Source organism: Rhinoderma darwinii, chromosome 8, assembly GCF_050947455.1.
Source record: "Rhinoderma darwinii isolate aRhiDar2 chromosome 8, aRhiDar2.hap1, whole genome shotgun sequence".
Lineage (NCBI taxonomy): Eukaryota > Metazoa > Chordata > Amphibia > Anura > Rhinodermatidae > Rhinoderma > Rhinoderma darwinii.
The window spans coordinates 77,903,998-77,927,018 of NC_134694.1; the positions used below are offsets into that span (position 1 = coordinate 77,903,998).

General features: G+C 37.1%; 1 protein-coding gene across 5 annotated transcripts in view; it reads right to left on the minus strand.

Moving 5' to 3' along the window:
- TENM1 (teneurin transmembrane protein 1) overlaps nt 1–23,021 on the minus strand; it is a 570,240-nt gene that overhangs the window by 474,251 nt on the left and 72,968 nt on the right. For all 5 annotated transcript variants that reach the window (XM_075835787.1, XM_075835786.1, XM_075835785.1 and 2 more), the window contains exon 2: nt 18,132–18,270. The gene's annotated coding sequence lies outside the window, so the exon portion shown is untranslated. The remainder of the gene's footprint in view (nt 1–18,131; nt 18,271–23,021) is intronic.

Below are 23,021 nucleotides of genomic sequence, written 5' to 3' on the forward strand. Positions count from 1 at the left end.
TGTTCCATATTATGTTTGCTGCTCTCTGACCTCCAGATAACAGGGCACAACAGCTGTTCAATCCATTTGCAGTCATAAGCCTTCAGAAAAGATTCAACCATAACCCAGATCGGCAATAAACAAACATTAAATAATCAAGTCAGTGATTGTGTCGTTTTAGAAAAGTATTGTATATCCAATATCTCTTCCTGCTGTTATGTGCATAGGCCAATGCTGCGTATTAGATTTCTTTTTTGGATATGAGTCTGATAGAAGCTTCCAAATAACAGGATAGGAAATAAAAATAATAAAAGCAAGAGGTGAGGCAGTCAATACCACAGGTTTATAGTCTTTACCTAAACTTTAAGTCCATTTCCTTTTCTTTTAGTATAGGCTCTGTGTATACAATAATGACTGCATATATAAACAGAACATCACAACATCTACATGTAGGTTAATCATTTAAGTAACTGCCTACATATCTGTAACGTCTGCAGCTGCGGTCCGCCGGCATCCCCCTCTTACCAGCAGTCGCGATAGCAGGACTGTGTCTCTTCACCTGCAATTCCCTCCCCAGGGACGCTGGCACGCTGTGCTCTCTGCTTCCTCTACCCAGCTGTCCCATTGGGTGCATGTGCGCTCATGCCCAGTCTTAAAGGGCCAGCGCATGCACCTGTAAAATTATCCCCAACCTATCTCTGAGCACCCTGGCCCTTATAAGGAATCCTGCCCCTTTCCTGAGCTGTGTTGCCAGTTTTTATCCTGCAAATGGTTCTCTAGCTGCACTCTGTATCTTGCATCCTGTATCCCGTATCCAGTGTCTGTGTCCATGCCTTGTCGAGTGTCCGAGACAAATTCACCATCTGTGTCCGGTATCCTTGCAAAGTCCAGTGTCCGAGACGACTTCTGTGTTCAAGTCAAGTGTCTGAGACGGCTTTACCATTTGTGTTCGGTATCCTTGCCGAGTCCAGTGTCCGAGACGACTTCAGTGTTCAAGTCAAGTGTCCACGACGACTTCACCATCTCTGTCCGGTGTCCTCACAATCAAGTCCAGTGTCCGAGACGACTTCTGTGTTCAAGTCCAGCATCTGTGCCAAGTCCAGTGTCCGTTACGACTACTGGTCCGGTGTCCTGTATCCGAGACAAGTCCAGTTATCCAGCACAAGCCAGCTTCCGATAGTCCGGCAAAGGCCATCTTCCGATTATCCGGCACAAGCCAGCAAACCAGGTACTCTTGCCCTAGTAACTGTCATTGACATTTTGTTTGACCAGCTGCTATTCCGCGATGGCGGAGCGGCCCAGTGAGTTTACACAGCCGTTACAATGTGCTCTTTATTTTATCATCCAGTATTAACTATTCGTTTTCCACTTCATTGTTTCTAGGTAGTCATGCATATTGACATGCCAACATGCCTGTGATTACTTATTTACAGGAACAGTGGCCACCAGATATACAGGGTGGGCCATTTATATGGATACATTCAAATAAAATGGGAATGGTTGGTGATATTAACTTCCTGTTTGTAGCACATTAGTATATGGGAGGGGGGAAACTTTTCAAGCTGGGTGTTGATCATGGCGGCCATTTTGAAGTCGGCCATTTTGTATCAAACTTTAGTTTTTTCAATGGGAAGAGGGTCATGTGACACATCAAACTTATCGAGAATTTCACAAGAAAAACAATGGTGTGCTTGGTTTTAACGTTACTTTATTCTTTCATGAGTTATTTACAAGTTTCTGACCACTTATAAAATGTGTTCAAAGTGCTGCCCATTGTGTTGCATTGTCAATGCAACCCTCTTCTCCCACTCTTCACACACTGATAGCAACACTGCAGAAGAAATGCTAGCACAGGCTTCCAGTATCCGTAGTTTCAGTTGCTGCACATCTTGTATCTTCACAGCATAGACAATTGCCTTCAGATGACCCCAAAGATAAAAGTCTAAGGGGGTCAGATCGGGAGGCATTTCTTCTGCGGTGTTGCTATCAGTGTGTGAAGAGTGGGAGAAGAGGGTTGCATTGACAATCCAACACAATGGGCAGCACTTTGAACACATTTTATAAGTGGTCAGAAACTTGTAAATAACTCATGAAAGAATAAAGTAACATTAAAACCAAGCACACCATTGTTTTTCTTGTGAAATTCTCGATAAGTTTGATGTGTCTCATGACCCTCTTCCCATTGAAAAACTAAAGTTGGATACAAAATGGCCGACTTCAAAATGGCCGCCATGGTCAACACCCAGCTTGAAAAGTTTCCCCCCTCCCATATACTAATGTGCCACAAACAGGAAGTTAATATCACCAACCATTCCCATTTTATTTAGGTGTATCCATATAAATGGCCCACCCTGTACATATACAGTGTAGGACAAAGCTTCATTCCAACATAGGAATCCAAGTGCAATGGTGAAAAGACCGGGTCAGACTGGGGTGTAAATATAAAATTAAACTTTTAAAGGAAGATTTTCCATGTGAGGATTATTTATAATGATTGACAAAAATGTTTAGTAAATTAACTATTGTTGTCGTAAATATGAATAAATAAATGTAATGAAGGGATTGCACTAAATTGTAACAGCAATATTGTAATAATACTGAATATATCATTGTTGGAAGCCACATGTGGCCCTCAGGCGTGTGGCTAACCTGTTATTGGCATCTACAGGTAAACCTATGACATCACAGCAGTAAATTCAAGGCATTACAAAAACTTGGCACCACTGCCGGGATAGCAGGTGACACCAGGCCAAGAACCATATCGCTGTGATCATATAATATGCACTTTAGTCAGCACTTTCAAATTAGATTTTACACCAGCATAATACATCTTTGAATCTGGCTCATAAGCTAAAAAAAAGTAGAAGACATCTGGTATAGATCATAAACTACATATAAATATTCATATTTTTCTTTTTTCAACATATTCCAATGGTGTGTAATAATAATGCTGACTATGCTGCTGCTGATGATAATTAGGATCATAACAATATTAATAATGTCAATTTTCAATATATATTGGTATGAATGGCTATATTATTTTTAATATATTTTATATTTTCTTTTTAAAAAGGTTTGCATTTGTTTGTACCCCAAATGTCACTCGCCATACACCAGTCTTGTTGTAAAGGAAAATATTCATTATCCATTGTGGATTATTTATTGTGCTACAGAATGTCCTTACGAGATTATGAGGAGATTTAATTCATCTTTTTTTTTCCTATAAAAACACAATAGGTAATAAAACTATAATTTCCTACACCAATATGTTTAACTAGATTACTAGTATGAAATTACAAGGATTATGTTCCACTCCTTGTGGTAAAATAATCATTTGGGCCGTTATGCTGGTTAAACTTCTGAATAACATTGCGTACATTTATAGGTTCCCACAGAGTTAATTTAGCCTTCATGTTGCCTTACAATTAACTCTCAATCTTATAATGTTTTGTAATAGCCAAGGGACATGTATTGCAATTTCCTTATCCAAATGAAGCCCTGGAGTTACTGAAAGCTATATCATTTTTATTAATCCACTACACAGAGCATTGTAAGGAAAAACATTATTCAATTTATCGTATTTAAGATACTTTTTACCTAAGTTGTATAGCTTTTCAAAGCCCCATAAACATCTCAGTTCTTCCATATTTTAACCCCAAGAGATATGCTGTACCACATAGTCTTTTTTAAAAGAAATACTTGGGCAAAACCGATACACTATGTTATGCCTAGTGCAGGGCCTAAAGGTGCAGTTTAGGCCATACAGATGTAGCAATCGTTATCTCGTCAGCTGTGACGAGCCATGTCATTTTCATAGTGTGCTTACGCCATTTGCAACACGCAGACATTCATACGCAAATAATGTCAATAGCGCCGCTTGCCAGCTGTCAAGAAGTGATTGATTCAACTGTAGGGATTCAAAGAACACCAAAGAAGGAAAACCTGCTTCATGCACTACACCCATATAGTGTTACTCTTAAGTGTTTTTTTGAACACAAACAGTGACATTTTTGTGCATTTTTAAGAAAATATCACAACTACATATTGTGTTTTGGAATAGGAAAAAACAATTAAAAAAAAGGTCATCTACATTGCCATAAAAGTTTAATTCAGAGTAGTTATGTGTAAAGCCGTATTACAGATCATACCATATTATGGCATTATGGTCCCCTATATGCTCACAGAGGCCTCATACTGCAGAGTTCTGCAAAAGCAGCTTCAGGCACTATACATTTGCTTCAGCAATGGGACAGACCTGTATGACGCTGCATCACCAATAGCAGATTACATCAGGAGATGAGCCTAGTACTTTGTGATAATAATTGTAACTTTCACTTAAAATCCAAGCAAGATTCTTGTTTGTTTTAATGTGGGTACTAGAGGTGTCATACTTCGGAAACATATGAGGCAACATGAATGACTTTAGCCAAAAATAGTGTGCAATAATCAATCAGCCAGGGAAGAACAAATGACAGATGAACATTATGTAGTTTAGAATGAAGTAGAAGATGAAATACAATACAACTGCAGGAGCTGACTACGTAGGGTTTGTCTGTAGTCTGTTACCATGGAGACAAATAAGCCTATATAGGAGCGGTAGTCCCCAAACCGTTTTTAATTAAAACTATTTGCAAAGTTTTAATTTTAGATGCATTGGACTATAAAAAATGGTTGCTAAGATGGCCTTTAAAGACGACCTGTAACCTCTCCTGACATGTCTGTTTTAGTAAATAATTGAGTTCCCCTTGAATTAACAATAGTGTGCTGTTCCTCTGTAATTCCTCCTTGAAATTTATGAATAAAATGACAACTGGGTGTTACCAGTTGAGGGTGTGTCATGAGGAATGCAAGTATGTACTAAAATAGACATGTTAGGAGAGGTGACAGGGCCACTTTAAATGTAATATTTCTATATATGCCTGGCCTGACACAGTATCTATGCTTATGGAGTAACAATGTTTGTTCAAGTTTGCAAACACCTCATGAATCTTTCTGTTTGTACATCATATATATATTTTTGAAATATCATTCATAAATCGTCTTTAGTATTTATTTATTTTTTTAATTATTTCATTGTGTTGCAAAACCATATCAAATATATCCTGGAATAGTCTACATGAAATGAACACTGATGGTGCGTTAGGAGCTGTAGACACACATTATTCTGTAGATGTATCAAAGGAAAGAGATTTATGGAAAATTACAGTTTATATTCCCTTTATAAGAAACCAATTAAAAAATGTTCTTGATTTATTTTTACATGCAAAATATGTTGCACTTTAATTACTGACATTTATAAAGACAGGAAAACTTTAATCTTCCAGTAAATCATCAGTATGCTTTATTTTGCAAACTTACATCTGCTCTGTGTACACCATTGCAAATATTTATTAAGCTATAGCTAATAGACTATTGAAAGCAAAAAAAACAAATAAAAACTCTATTAACATTCATAGACCTGCTTTATTTCACATTTTCAATCTGAACTTGGACAAGTCTTATGACTGTTGTACTAGAACGCTCAGTGCTAAACTTAAATTATGTGAATCATTTTTTTTTTGTGATGTCAACAAAATCTTGCCATTGTGAATAATTCACATAATGCCTCTAGACCTAAATGGAAAATCAACCTTCCCAGCAGAAATTGTTACTTTTATTGAATTTATTAAGAGTTCTGAATATTAAGAGGTTAAAAATAACAGCAAATGACTCAGGAATCTTGACAATATAAAAATAGCTACATCTGGATTGTGCCTTTATGGAAGACAAGGACTTTTATTTTAGGTGAAAATACAAGGGACTGAAGGAAAAGGTTTTCTCTGGTTTTAATGGTTTGTAACTGCTTGTGGATATGCCTGCAATACTTACTAGTAAATCTACTATCTTTTTCACTCTTTTGGTGGATTGTTTTTTAGGACATTACATTTCCCTCTGGCAGTACAGACTTTACTAGATAGAACGTACAAATTTTGATTTATGATTTCTAGTAACTTTCCCATTGCTTATAAGAGGCATATTTATCTATGAATATTTATTAGCCCATCATAGGATAATTATTGCGCAAAAGTACTAAAACGCTGAGAAAACTTTAAATATTTGGTATCGCTGCATTCATACCGAACCATAGACTTAGGTTAACCTATTATTTTAAGCAGAAAAAAGAAACCACAATAAAACAATGGTGGCATTTCTGTTTTCTTTGCATTCCCACAAAAAAATATTGAATATAATCAATAAATTATATGTACCCCAAATAGTTCCATTAAAAAAATACTACTTGTCCCACAAATATCAAACACTCATACAGCTATATTGATAGAAAAAAAAAAAAGTGATGGCCCTTGGAACGCGATGATGAAAAACTAAAATAATTGCTTGGTCCTAAAGGCCAAAAATAGGCTTATCTTTAAAGGGTTAAATATAAAAACTACACACAAATACTGCACATAACAACTCAAGAGCAGAGGGAAATTATCATTTTTGTGCAGCTGTTCTACCCTTGGGCTCCAACTGTTCTTGTTGGAAGGAATTTAGCCGTTTGGCCGATGAACAGCACTCTGTACAATTATGGCTCAAAGGGTTTTTTGTGACTGCGTTTGATAAAGCTGCAGCGCTGTGGCCCTGTCATTCAGCTGACATTTTTGGGACTCGGAGGTAGGGCCCTGACTGATACAACATAGGATGGCTTATACTATGGCCCCAACGTATAAAGTCGGCAGACAGCCCACAAGTGGTTAAATAAGTCTTCTATGATTGCCAATTAATGCTATACTTTTTTGGGAATTTGGTCATGAAGTTTGTTCAGAAATACTACTGACTCTTGATAATAATTATGACTTATTCTTTGTCATTTTAATTGCTACATGTGTTTTCCAAATATATTGCACGACGTTTAGACATTTTTCATAAAGAATAAAGATTAGAAAAAGCAGTGTTGTGGTGATATCTTCTGTATGTGTGTCCTAGAAATTCAAAATGGTTTCATGTTAATCCTTCATGGAAAAAATAGTCGTTTGCTCAGATGCATTTGTCATTATTTCGAAGTATGTCAAGAACTTCTATCTTGAGCTTCAATCAAAAGACATCTGTTTCATAAGAGATTCATTTAAAAAAGATAAAGTCAAGAATTTATTCTGCTGTATTCTTCTCAAGGACATTGAGACAAAATGTTTGTGCTTAAAAGTATAAACTTGAAGTGGACTATTGTTTATAATACTATATCACAAGTCTAATAAATATATTGGTCTTTGTTGCCATTGAAGACATTTTAAATTCATTCAATGCCAAATGTTTTGAAAACTTACAGTAATCTGTTGTCTAAACTCTTTAAGCGCTAAATGCTCAGTTTGTGTCATCAGAATACAATACATTTTATTTCATGGCTCCACAGAAGACTTCCATTAAGCTAAAGAGTAATGGTGAATAAGGGAGAATCTTAACTTAACCACACAATTTATAGTGTCTTGGCAAGCTTGAATTGCTAACCTTTTCAAAGCACAAACAAGGAAAACTGTGTCTCAGTAATGACCAAATACAAATGTTTATAAAGCGAACAGACTAAGAGTAGTCTAGATTTATCCAGATGCCTACAGTTAATGCACTATTTGTAGTTCTGTATGTTTCAGACCAAAGTACTTAGCAATGAGAGGCATAACATTGTCAACTGGGACTCTAAACTTTAGCATGGGTGGTTACCTTTTATACATAGGGTGGGTGAATGGTGACTATTTAAGGATGGATGAATGACGACTGTTAAAGGTTTATACAGCAATGTAAGTTTGTTTCTTCCTTTGAAGAACACTTCAGGAAAATCAAATACAGTGTTATACCTAGTGCGGCAGTGCATGACTTCTATCTTTTGTGTTCTTTGAATCTCTGCATTGTGCACTGCCACCGTGGGCACTTCCCTAAGAATAACACAGTGTATCAGTTTTTTCTCTGGATTTTTCATTTAATTCCACAGAAAAAATGGCATAAAAAAATATTAAACCCACACTGACTTTATTGAATACTGCATCATTGCCTATATAATGTTTTTAACATACATTTTTAGATTTAATGTATTTATTTTATGCTATATTAGAAATGTAAACATGCAAAAAACGATGTGGAATTTGCACAGTCATTGGCTGGTGTTACTTGCTTGAAGTATCCCTCTAAATAATTTCTCCTTGAAAACGGTACCACCCAGTGTGCACCCTGCGCCTCTCTGCACCCGATCTTAGATAAGTCAAGAGAACTGAATTGGAGAATTTCCACCCCAAATCTAAAGACAGCCATATATTAGTAAATCAGTGCAGGAAATCATAGCATGATAATTATGTTTGTTTTGGCGTGAAAAATGTAATGGCAATTTTCTATTCCATTTTTTTTTTAAAGTTACTTTAGGAAATGCAGCCATAACAGTTGTCATCTTTTAATTAGAAATGGCCGTTACAACAAAATGGAAAAATGTTAATATTTCTGTAAGTAAAACAAATATAATTTGGTAATTACTCTAATTTCTGTTTAACAAAGATATGACCATTTTTAAATTGTTTGAGAAAAACCTCTTTTAAACCCATGTAAAAGGCAATCTTTTTGTCATGGTTCTGAGAAGTTTGATTCCTATATATTTTTCTCTCTCTGGAATGCTAAATTATGGCTCATAAATGTGAGATTTGGATTTTTCAGTGCTTCTTTTATATCTACTGATTTGACATGCAGTTATATGCTTTACAGTTTTGGACCAAGTTAATAAATATAAACGTCAAGGTTATGAAATCAAGTAGAAAATTGAGTCTAATTTTATATACTTAAATACTTATATATTTATTTTCTATACCTATATTTTATCCCAAGTTAATAAATATAAACGTTAAGGTTATGAAATCAAGTAGAAAATTGAGTCTAATTTATATACTTAAATACTTATATATTTATTTTCTATACCTATATTTTATCTAATGGATGAAACTCATTATAGTAAACAGGCTAGGCTCTGAAAAGTGTAGCTGTACTGTAGCTGTAATATAATCCAATGGAGTTCAGTGATAAAACAACATGTAAATTATGTAACAGATACAACATATAACATGACTGCAGTCATTTTCCTGTATGATGTCATCTTCAGCTCCAAGTGATGCCCTGTTGTCAACGTCTGTCAATCAAATTACATCACTTCCAGTCTCAAATCTTTATGTTGTGGTCACAGATAATAATTCAAATTGGGGGCTAGGAGGAGGCAAGAAGGCTCCGTCCATGAAATCAGAAGCATTAATGAAAGATGACTCCCAGTCCAGGGCTAAATTAGGAGAGAGCGTGCTTGAACTAGGGGATGTTATGTGTATAACTGGAATAAAGAGTGGTAACGTGCATAAGGCTCGGGGTATTGTTAGATTTGAAAATGGGAGCATCTATGATGGAGTTAGACTTTATATTTTGTAGGTATTTTGATACCTTCAATGTTTACTGGGTGTGCTAAGATTAGAAAACCAGAATGGTGTGCTGCCTCTTGATGTATCTGCGTCTTTAGTGCCTCTTGTTATTTGCCAATTTTTGTATTTTTATTTTTTTGTACAATTCTTTGTTGCCTGCACAATAGTGTCCTTTGAATCTATGTGTAGAGCAGATTGGAAAACATATTTTTTTTCATTGGCAGTCCAATTCGCACACAACTGACTACAATGTGAAAGAAAACAAAAAACTTAGAGCAAGCTTTACATTTTTTGGAAGGACATATACTCTCCATTTGTTTTTTTTGCCCACTGAGGTCAGAGGTTTGAAAATTTGCACAGGAAAAAATTATTTGAAAACTTGTATTTTTCTTTCATACTGAGGACAGTGGAGTTAGGCAAGAAATGCATCAATTATCAAACCTCAAACGTTCCAGATTTCACAGGAAACTTTTGGGAAATTCGGACCAAACTCTATTTATGTAGAATCGATTCGCTCATCTCTAATCCCTGCTTCTCATACCTCTGTAAATGTGCTGTGTTCCCTCTTATTTCAAATTGTCTACCATGACTGTACAATATCCCCACTCCAACTATCAACATCTAACTTAATTAAACGGCGGACAGGAAACTTCTTTTATTGGCTTCCACAATAAACTAAGTCAGAGGCGTAGCTAGGTTCTCCTGCACCCAGGGCAAAGATTCCGTTTGGTGCCTCCCAACCTCTTTACCGACATCTCCTTCCCCCTCACCATGTTTGCTTTCTCTACCAATAAACAAGGAGTGATTTTTTTTCTCGACTTTTTTTTAATGTAAATCGAGCATAAAATCATTTGTACATTTTACAAGCAATATAGTTATGAGGTAATAAACATAACAATAAATTAAAAGAAAATAAATGAAAGAGGTCAGTGTACCTGACTAAAACAGCTTGTATAACCAAGGGTGCTGAGACTATATGGTGACATAATGATCAGCCTCCTCTTGTAGATAGTGCCACACACACCCTCTTGTAGATGGTGCCACACACCCCCCATTTAGATAGGGCCACACGACCCTTGTATATAGTGGCACACAGCCACTATAAAGTCACAGAGATCCCCTGTAGACAGTGTCGCACAGCCCCCCTTGTAGATCACGACACACAGCCTCTCCATAAAGTTAGCGACACACAGCCCCCCTTGTATATAACAATACACAGCACCCAAACAAAAAAAAGAACTTGTACTCACCTAGCCTTGCTGCCGCGATGAATGAAGCAGCTCCACAGCCTCCTCAGCAGCTTATGAGACGGGATCATTGTGTACGCCAGCTTGATCCATTGACGTTATTGTGCTGGCCTGTGCAGGGATCCTGTCCCAGCGCTTTAGTGAATGGCAGAGTAGGGTGCTAGCTCTGTCCTTGTATTCAATTGTACCTGGAGCCAAAGTACGGAGATACGATTGAATGTGGCAGTCGCCCGTGCCCCGGATGTCGGATGCAGGCGACGCCACCATGAATGAGGGGGCCTGTGCCGCCCGACCTGACATATTATGGGCAGGGTGGCACTGATGCCCTCATGATGCAGGCAACGTAGCAGCTGCTATCGCTGCTACAGCGGTAGTTCTGCCACTGGTGGCAATTGTACCAGCGTCACCTGGTCAGCAGCAGTGCTGCGGCGCCTCCCTCACCCTTCCCTCCTAGTTGTGCCTGGGGCACATGCCACGCCCGCCACCTAGCTATGCCCCTGACTAAGCCCTACTGTCTGCCCTGCTCTTATATCTTCCCTGTAAAGTATGCATTGTCATGATGTTTCCGTTTTCTATGCCTCCCGCCCGATACAGGGCTGACTGTTTAACAGGTATGGAATGTAATTGTTAAAAATTATATATATTGTTGTACCATGTTAGCCAGTATGTAGAAAAGATAAAAATTGAAAGTCCTCAGAAGCTGTTTCCTTTTAATGGCTAACTGAACAAATGATAATAAATAGCAAGCCATCGTAATTTTGTAATTGATTATTCGTTAACATTAAATTTATGTTTCTTTTTTTTTTTTTTTAAGGTAACACACATTCTGAGCCAAAAATTCTATGAATTTAACATTATTTTAAAAGATTTTTATGAATTTTCTTTGTATCTAAGGAAAATGGTTTAAAATAGAAATAACGTGTAAACAGTAGTATACATATGAAGACGTAACATTTCTGGGTTTGTCAACGTTAGGTTGGCATTGATTTCGGTGCATGAAAGGCAATTTGTTTAATAACTGAAAACAGAAGATATCAACATACTAAGGGAATGCCTATAAGTTCATTGTGCTAGTTATATGCTGCTTCTTCTCCTAAAAGAAAGCAAACAAGCTGAAACGAAAGATGTACTTGGATTGACATATTTCATAACATATAAACAAAAGCTTGGCCTATAGGTCCATGTACATGGCATTGCCACAGACCCTGTGCATTGACACACAGAGAGTCCTTGATGTTATATTACAAACCTGTAGGCTTACTGCATGGTGCCTCCTTGAGAGAATTCCTCAGTACGGTGGAATGCAATGTAGCATGCCACCATTTTACTTGTTTATTTATTTATTTTTTTGTGGGGGGGGGGGGGGGGTCTCACAGAATCCATGTGAAAAAAAACCATTGTGTAAAATCACAGACATTCTACAGAATTTCAGTTATGGGCGCCATATTATGTATTCATACTAAAAAGAGCCATAATATAACAGCATTTTGAGGATAATTGAAAACATTATTTTGCAATTTTTTTCTGGTTTGTTTGCAAATATTCACAAAAAATTCAGCAAAACCATAGCAATATTGACAGCTTAAAATATTTATTAATTATTTAAGGTAACCAACCCAAAAAAAATACAAATTTAAAGGATCTATGACAAGTTGGGAACTCCTGCTGTCCTCAACATTAGATACTTCGAACAAATAAGACTAAGCAGGTGTGCAGTTGCGCTAGGGCACACCAGGTCACCATCATGCTTTTGCAGGCATCATTACTGACTGTACAAGCAATTTCATAATTATGCTTATTTCTATGCATGAGACTGAATGCCAAACAGAAGGAGACAGAAACGCCACAGCACTACAACTACATGGAGCCTGGACAGGAGAGCCAATGTAAAAGCTCCTTACTCGCAGCCAATGGTAGAGGCGGTAGTGAGTAAGGAGATTTCTCTTTGACAAGCAGCTGTTCTGACCGTTCTGACCGTGCACTATGGCTGAATGATACTGTATTGGGCCACTGCGGGTAGAATTTTACTATATTGGGGTCATTGTGGCTGGATGCTAGTGTTTTGGGGACACTGTGACTAAAGGCTACTGTATTGGAGCATCGTGGCTGAATGTTACTGTATTGGAGCACTGAGCTAAATGATTCTTTAATGGAGAACTGGTGCCGAAAGATACAATATTGTGCATTCTTAGGCTTTAGTAGTCATACAACATGCTGGACGATGTATTATCTAGTGAGATGTAAGGGTGAATAATAATAAAGTCTCAGGAATAATAATTTATGGGCATGTTAGAGATGCTGCTCCTGTTTGCACTGGTTGGTGACGGGGCACGCTGCAGCTCATGGCTCTCTAGATGCTATCAAACTACTACTGGCCAGGACATGCTGGAAGAAATTATATCACTCCAGATGTTCTGGGTCTATCACTCCCAGCATGTCCTTAGTTTGACAGCATCTGGAGAGCCACAGGCTGCAGAGTACTATAATCGTAATAATTTTCATGCTCTAAAACTGTATTCTTGTATCTTATTACGTGTACTTAAGCATGTCTATATATAAAGGAAGATTACTTAAAGACTGGGGTCTGAATTAATCTAGGGGTCTGGTCTGGGGTTTAAAATTTTTTATATTACTAAAGAGGCTGAGTTATAGCTGCAAAAGCAAATGGATCAAATACGCGCAAACACGTCTTGTCAGTAAACGGCAGCCTCCAGGAGAATTCGTCATAGCCGCCTGGGCCGGATAGAGAAGAATATAAATGAGAATATCTACATTCAGACATCACCTGTGAGTTCCAGGATGTAACTATACTGCAGAGCGCCTGTATAGAACTGGTATGCAAAACCTTACCATAGTCCGTATTTACATAACCACGTACTTTATTTTAATGAGCTCAACCACAAATATAACGATAACCAGATAGCTCTGCCTCTGTAGATGCCTCTGACCCACAGTTATCCCCGCCTACAATAACCTCAGACCCTAGAGCCCTGGCACTTTTTTGGGGGATTATACCCCTGTGACTAAGCTAAAATATAATTAACTTTGTAACCTATAATGTCTTGAAATTTGATACCCAGGTGATAATGTCTGGGGTAAAGTCTGGCAAGTATAGTACTACAGTATAGTTAGAAACTTTTAGCTAATACTGGACAGCTACAGATGAAGCCGTCTTTATCTTGACTTTTAACACATTAAATACACAGTGACAAGATCCTTTATCTTTACTTTTTCAATGACTTTTCAATGGCTTTTGTTGTGTGATATCAGGCTGCAGCAAGTTACCAGAGTCAAGGTAAAGATGGCTACATCCGTACTTGATTAATGTGCTAAAAACTTGACCCAATAGTGATTTTACTTTGACCACACTAAAAAATACTGATGATGGTTTTTGAAGACCACTGATGTTTCCAAAGTCAATACTCTGCATTTGTAGCTACTTTAAATGCGTTGTCCCCTACCGGATCCACTGGATAGGTCATCAGTACATGATCTGTGGGGGTCCGACACCCAGACCCCGCACTGTTAAGCCGCTCTGGCTACCGGACGTACATGCCGGAAGCAGTAGGCTGCGGCCACGGAATAGTGGCCGAACTGCAGTACAGCAGCTCTGCTCCTATTCAAGCGTCTGGTAGTGGACAACCCCTTTAAGGGCATGTTCACAGATTTGGAGATTTGGCAGATTTTTTGCAGAAAGGGGGTGATTTCTGTAGCATGTTTATGGAATTTCAGACACAGACAGTTCTGCAGCCTTGAGGTAAAGTTAAAGGCCATAAACTTGTGTAATTTTTGTGGATTGATGCATATACCTACAATATGTGAATACATTGATTTCTGCTGTACAACAAAGACGGTAAGGTAAAATTTGGCATTAAACCATCCGGCTATGTGTCAGTGGTTGTGTTGCTGCTAACCATGTGCATCTCTTTATGGCCACAGTTACCCTTCTTTAATGGATTCATTCAGCAAGTCAACTTACAATGTCAAAGACCATATCACATCATGCTGGTTCATTGAACTTGACAATGAGTTCATTGTACTCCAATGCTTTCCCAGTCACCAGATCCCCAATAGATTACCCTTGAGATTTGTACCATGAATTTTCAGGTGATGAATCTATAGCAACCACATAAAGCTATAATGTCAAGGTGGGCCAGAATGTTTCCAGCACTTTCATTAATCCATGGCACAATTCCACCTTGTTCTGGTTGCCAGCTATAACATCCATAAAGAACCATAAAATAATATTATCTAGACAATTCTGATCTTTGTTTTGACAGAAGCGTCCTTATGTTTAATAATTTTTTTTCTGAGCTTTTCGTTGGTTTTCCAAGTACCAATTTGTATTATGTCTCTAATATCTTGACTGCTATATCCTTTGTTGTTCGTAGGTGATCCAAGTAAGCATAAGCTATTATTCTTTAGCGCAATTCATTATTTCATTTCATGCCTTCTACATCAGTGAGTATAATTTTATCATTCTATTAAAGGTTGTTAATGTTTAATGCACCACAATCTTAAATCCTCTCATCTTCCTCTAGTCCTGTTTCTCTCATCATATGTTCAGTGTACAAATTGAACAAGTATATTGATAGTTTTACTCATTCCAAAGAAGAAAAAAGAGGGCACTTCATGGGACAATATCAGATCTATAGAGCAAAATTCAATACGTAGGTGCAGGTGTTGAACTCACTGGACTAAATATTTCCTAGGCATCCATGTAGGGGAATGTACATGGTCGCACTATCCTTGAGGCCAGATGAGCATCTCACCTCAGATGCTGCTCTAACCAGACGGCAGGAGGTAGTCCTTTAACCTCTAGCCCTGCACCCCTGCACAGCCCTGCATACTTTTGTGCCTTTAGTGACTTAATGCAAAGCATTAAACATGGCGACCATCGTGTGAAACACGTATTCGCGAAAGAACCAAAATACTTTGTTAAAGTTAGCTGCGCCAGATTTCGTATGTTTTACTTTCAAGTGTAACTCTTCTTTACTGACTTCTTCCAAATCGGGCATGATATTTGAACATTACCTAGAGATAACCCTTAACTGAGTTTTGAAACACAATGGTCTTGGAATAGATTATGTGTATTGCATTAACCCCTTAAGGACACGGCCAATTTTGGCCTTGAGGACAGAGCAATTTTTTACATTTCCCCTCTTTGCATCCCGACGCTCATAACGCTTTGATTTTTTTGTACGACATAGTTGTATGAGGCTTTGTTTTTTGCGGGAAGAGTTGTACTTTATGTAGGTACCATTTTTTGGTACAAATACATTATCGTTTATTTTCTATAAATTTTCATTTTGGCGAAAATGCAGAAAAAAAGCAGTTCCACTGCAGTTTTAATATTTTTTTTTTTTACACCATACACCAATCATCATAAATAATGGAATACATTTGTTGTACAGGTTGTTGCGGTCATGGCGATACCAAATATGTCTATATTATTTCATGTTTTGGGACTTATATTTTAAAAAGTTTATTTGTTATAAAAAATGTGTGTTTCTCTGTATTTTTTTTACTTTTTATTTATTTATATATTTATCATAAAAAAAAATTACATTCATTTAACTTTTTTTTTTTTTAATCCCATAAAGGGATTTATCATTTTGATTTTGATTTTGTAACTGTAATGTACTGGCATAGATCTATATGCCAGTACATTAGCCTGTTACTGATTGTACACAGGCAGTTGTTAGGGCATACCTCAGTATGCCCTAACAACAGGAAATATGTTCAGACAGCCCTGGGGTCCTTCACTGGACCCTGGGCTGTCTGGCCATATGAGTTGTGGGCTTTGATCGCGTCACAGTTATATTCTGTGACGCAATCAATGTGCAGTCCTCCCTCTTTGAACGCCGCAACATGAAATCCCCATGAAAAGCTTGTGTATGTGAATACCCTTAGAATCGAAATGACAATAACTACTATATGCAATAATTAATTCTCATGTCTAGCAGAAATTTGCTGGTGTTATCTCACATTAGAAATGTGCCATACGTCCTATTTGATTAATTTTATTTATTTTTTTAAAAACATCTATTAGGATAGCGGTGAATGCAGTGTTTTTGGGGAAAACGCCACACGTTTTGTTGTGTTTTTCTGTAGTTTTTGCGGTACTTTTTTGCACCAAATGCTGCGGCCGAATGTTAGCTGAAAGTCAATGAGAAAATACAGAACAAGTCAATGAGAATATATAGAACGCACTACAAACATTGCTTTTCTTTAGGTGGTGTTTTTTTTTGGCACAGTGGTGTTTTTTCATAATTGCAAAAAATCCTCGCTTTGGCATTTTTTCCAGAATTTAGAGGCATTTTCTCCCATAGACTTTTTTTTGCCAAGAAAACTCAAGTGTGTTAAGTTTTTTTTATGGTGTTTTTAGTGTTGTTTTTTTAAAGAAAAGATCATGTGTTGCAAAGAGGAATCTTTTCATTATGTGATCTTTGAATCACATGATTTGGAATATGAAAATTGTCACCTAAAAAAATGCAGTTAGTAAAACACACTTTTTTGAAAAAACGCCACCAAAAAACACCTTAAAAAACGCTTGTACCATTTTCCCAAGAAACAAAAGTTTTTCAGATGTATTTTTTTGGGGGGAAAAAACGCCACGTAGAAGGTGCGGGTGAAGGAAACCTTAAAGGGTTCAAATGAAAGTTTGTATTTTTTAAAATATTGATCTATATTACTTACGATCTATAATCACAGTCTTTTTGATGTTTAGTGGGTCTTGTCAAGAGAACATTATCCAAAATGAAAATTTTCTGACTGTTTTATCGCCTAAATTATTTTTCAAGAATAATACAGGATTTCTGCAAGTATAATATAGGCAAGCATAATACAGTCTATATAACTAATGACTTATAACCCACAGTCTTTTTGAGGCTTGGTGGGTCTTGTTAAGCAAACATTATCCAAAAGCAATGTTTGTAGAGCGTTCTCTACTGGCAGTGTTTGGACATTTTGGGGTTTAAAGGGTGATCCTTTTTCCTTTAAAAACATAAATGCCTAGATGTATACAGACAGGCTTCTCCATGGAAAATTGTGGGTGCCAAATCAGAACAAAATATTTGTACATGGGAAATTTTTTGCTGATTGTCTGTTCATGATACAATAATCTTGTTGATGACTAGCAATCAAAAAAATTATTTAAGCTTGTCTTTTAAGACATGATTCCCATCTGTTATGTCTCTGCTCTTATTGCCTACCACACTCCAAAAAAACTTGACAAGTTATTTTGCTTACTTTAAAATTTAACCTAGGGTATGTTTGAGATAGGGAATAGTGAGTCGATTAAAAAAGAAAACATGCAGGCACGGGGAGGACTGGCTGACTCCATGCAAATGTTGGACTCGGATATATAAAACACATATACTTTACTTTGTAAACATTTTAGTTGACTGTAAACTTTTCTTTTACAATTATTTGCCATATATAAAAAAACTAAAATAAACAGCAATAATGGCTACTGAATTTCTCTTACCACTCAGAGGACCTCATAGACAGAAGCAGGCTTTAAGTGGGAGTATAATTCTATTGTAGATGTGGACCACAGTAATCCTTAGTCAACCTCAAATGGCCTTCTGCATTCCAGTGTCACGTCAGGTACTCTCTTCAATGACCTGAAATTGACAGATATGGTAAGTTTTCTTTGTAGGTTCATATTTTTTGATAGTCATGCAGTCCAAAACAATGAGCATAAAAAACGACATTCCTTTTTCCAGAAACAAGTGTAAGGAATATTCAATAACACTTAATGCGTTGCCTTCTACAACAAATTGTATTAGTCCTTCACCTATTCTGAGGGTGTCTTCTGATGGAATGCATAACAATCATTTATAGGGAATTCAGTAAAATTATTTCTAGTAAGTTACAGTAGGAACATCTAGTCGTAGTGATTTTTTATTGTTATTTAGAATGTTTGGTATGTGTTAAAGAAGACTGGTACATATTTCTCACCATTGTTTATTTTTACAGAGCGTTCAGTGTACGTTCATATTGTATCAAGTAACAGACAATTCTTAGTTTTACTTGCAGCACCTATTCTTCACATTTTTTTATTATAAAATTGTATCGGAAATGGGGAGTTGGTCACGAGGGATCAAGAGAAGGCAAAACTACTAAATGGGTTCTTTAACTCTGTATATACATCAGAAGAAAAAAAAGCTGTTGTACGTAGGAAGTAAGTACAAGTGTTGTTAATACTTCAATTATTATACCTAATTGGCTAAATGTAGGTATGGTCAAAGCTCAGTTCAATAAAATAAATGTGAACAAGGCCAGATAGGTTACACCCAAGATTTCTTAAAGAACTTTGTTCAGTTGTTTCTGTTTACCTGTTCATAATATTCGGAGATTCTCTAGTGATTAGTATAATGCCAAGAGACTGGCACAGGGAAAATGTAGTGCTTATTTTCAAAAAAGTTTCTCAGTCTTTCCAGGGTAATTATAAACCAGTAAGCTTAACATCTATCGTGGGGAAAAAAAAAGTTTGGCGAACTCTTAAGGGACTATATACAGTACTGTGCAAAGTTTTAGGCAGTTGTGGAAAAGTGTCTAGCAGAACATTTGTAAAGTACAAATGCTTTCAAAAATAGAAGTGTTATATTTTTTTTTAGCAATTAGCAAAATAAAAAGTAAATGAACAGAAGAGAAATCTTTTTCAAATGAATATTTTGAGTGACATACCCTTTCCCTTAAAAACAGCATCAATTCTTCTTGGTACACTTGCACAATGTCATGGTTTTGTAAGACTATAGTCAGGTGTATGATTAACCAATTATACCAAACAGTTGATAATGATCATCATTTTTATATGTAGGTTGAAACTCAGTAATTAACTGTAACAGAAACAGCTGTGTAGGACCCTTAATACTAGGTGAGGTACAGCCAAACTCTGCTACAAATGTGAGGCTGTGGAAGACAGTTTCATGTCACAGGTCCACCATGGCAAGACTCAGCAACAACACACAAGGTATTTATACTGCATCAGATAGGTCTCTCCCAGGCAAAGATTTCAAAGCAGACTGGGGTTTCAAGATGTGTTCTTCAACTCTTTTGAAGAAGCTCAATTAAACAGGCACTGTTGAGGACCGTAGACGCAGTGGTCATTCAAGGAAACAGTGCAGCAGATCAAAGACATATCATGCTTACGTCCCTTCGAGATCAGAAGATGTCCAGCAGTGACATGAGTTCGACTGGCAGAAACAAGTGGGACCAAGGTACTCCCATTAACTGTTTGGAGAAGTCTGAACAGAAGTGGTTTTCATGAAAAAAATTGCAATCAAAAAGCCATACCTTTTATGTGTAAACAAGGCCAACCGACTCAACTATACACGAAAATATATAAAAATTGCAGCATATGCTCTGGACTGATGAGTAAAAATTTTAAATAATTGGCTGTAGCAGAAGGCAGTTTGCTCACCGAAGGGCTGGAAAGCAGTACAATAATGAGTGTCTGCAGGCACCAGTGAAGCATGTTGGAGGTTCTTTGCAAGTTTGAGGCTGCATTTCAACAACTGGAGTTGGAGATTTTATCAGGATTAATTGTGTCCTCAATGCTCAATGAAAAACAGTCAGATACTTATCCATCATGCATGCAATACCATCATGGAGGTGTCTGGTTGGTTCCAAATAAATTCTGCAGTAGGATAATGACCCCAAACATACAGCCAATGTCTTCAAGAACTATCTTCAGCGTACAGAAAAACAAGGAGTCCTGGAAGTGACGATATGGCCCCTACAGAGGCCTGATTTCAACATCATCGAGTCTGTCTGGGATTACTTGAAGAGACAGAAGGATGCCACCCTGCCGAGTTCCTTCAAAAACTGTGTGCAAGTGTACCTAGAAAATGTATGCTGTTTTGAAGGCAATGGGTGGTCAAACCAAATATTGATTTGACTTAGATTTCTCTTCTGTTCATTCACTTTGCATTTTGCTAATTGATAAAAAAAACTCTTCTACTTTCTATTTTCCACAACTGCCTAAAACTTTTTCACAATACTGTACATTAGTATGTGACAAAAAAAAATGGTATTACAAGTGACAGCCAGCACGGTTTTACTAAGGACAAAAGTTGTCAAACCAACTTGATTTGTTTTTATAAAGAGCTAAGTATAAGCCTGGACAGAAGGGCCGCTGTGGATATAGTATTTTTGGACTTTGCACAGGCATTTGACACTGTCCCTCATAGAGATCTAATGGGTAAATTAAGGTCTATCAGTTTAGAAAGTATAGTTTGTAATTGGATTGAAAATTGTCTCAAGGACCATATCCAGAAAGTTGTGGTCAATGATTCCTCTTCTGAATGGTCCCCGGTTATAAGTGGTGTACCCCAAATTTCAGTGCTGGGACCACTATTATTCAACTTATTTATTAATGATATAGATGATGGGATTATCAGCACTGTTTCTATGACACTAAGCTATGTAGTATTGTTCAGTCTATGGAAGATGTTCAAAAAATACAAGCAGATTTGGACACACTGAGTGTTTGGGCGTCCACTTGGCAAATCAGGTTCAATGTGGATAAATGTAAAGTTATACGTCTGGGTACTAATAACCTGCATGCAACATATGTCCTAGGGGGAGTTAAACTGGGAAAGTCACTTGTTAAGAAGGATCTGGGTGTACTTGTAGATCAAAGATTAAATAACAGCATGCAATGTCAATCAGCTGCTTCGAAGGCCAGCAGGATATTGTTGTGTATTAAAAGAGGATTGGACTCGTGGGACAGGGATATAATATTACCACTTTACAAAGCATTAGTGAGGCCTCATCTTGAATATGCAGCTCAGTTTGGGGATTCAGTTCATAGAAAAGATGCCCTGAAGTTGGAAAAAATACAAAGAAGAGCAACTAAACTAATAAAGGGAACAGATAATTTTAGTTATGAGGAAAAATTTATAGAATTACATTTATTTAGCCTAGAAAAGAGACGACTAAGGGGGGACATAATTAACTTGTATAAGTATATGAATGGCTTGTACAAAAAACTATGGTGAAAATGTGTTCCATGTAAAATCCCCTCAAAAGACAAGGAGGAACTCCCTCCGTCTGATGAAAAAAAGGTTCAATCCCCAGAGGCGAAAAAAAAGACTTATTTACCATAACAACTGTGATTTTTTTTAATTTAAAACCTGCCGCAGGAGCTGGTCACAGCAGGAACAGTAGATGGCTTAAAAAAAGGCTTAGATAATTTCTTAAAACAAAAAAATATAAGCGCTTATGTCAATGTATTGAATTGTTGTCTAAGTTGTCATGGTGGAGGTAATATGATGGTCTGGGGTTGCTTGGGTGCTGGTAAAGTGGGAGATTCAATCATTTTGAATGAATGGTAACTGCAAGAAGTGAAATTTACAATTCCGCTAGTTTTTAAAATTTTTGTATATATACATACATATATACATGACCGTTCAAAAGTTTTAGAACACCTTCATTTTTTCCGTTATTTTTCACATTAACACAGTTCTAGTACAGCAAATAACGCGAAATGGTTCAATGGTTCTAAAGTGAAATAAAAATATAAAAATAAAATGAATTTTTAACCTCAAGCACAACAATAGTCTGAATTTCTGATTTTAACCAAAGGGCTTTTTAAAGGGAAGGCATCATGGACAGCTGCTCTGCAGCACAGATAGTAGATTATGGTTTGAAATTGGATGCAAACTATTCCTACAGGTCTCAACTTTTGGAAATTACTGTCAGACCCTCTGATTCTATACAACCAGTGTTGGAACAGACTTCATTACAACACCCTGTGGGGGAGGATTTGGACAGTTTTGCTCTTCAGGACAGAGCACATTGCTATCATAATGGCAAGAAAAAGGCAATTAACAAAAGAAGACAGACAGACAATGATAACCCTTAGAAGTGTAGATCTGTCCTACAGAGAAATTGCAAAGAAAGCCAAGGTGGCAACCAGTACAGTTTCCTATACCATCAAAGGGCACTTGGAAACTGGTGGAAACTCTGACAGGAAGAGGTCTGGCAGACCAAAGGCCACTACAAAATGACATGACAACTTTTTGAGAGTCAACAGTTTGCGTGATGGTCGCCTTAAAGCAATAAATCTTCAAGCCCAGCTTAATGCAGCATACAATAAACATTTCAACTGTGACGAGAAGACTTCCATCTGCAGGTTTGACAGGTCGAGTATCAGTAAGAAAGCCACTGCTAAGATTGCAAAGTACCAAAAAAAAGATTTGCCTGGGCCAAGAAGCACCTGCAGTGGACTACTCAAGAGTGGAAGCAGGTCTTAGGGACTGATGATACAAAATTTGACATCTTTGGTACATCACGCCGGGTTTTGGTATGTCATCGAGTACTTGAAATGATGCTTCATTTACAGCAAGACAATGATCCAAAACATACT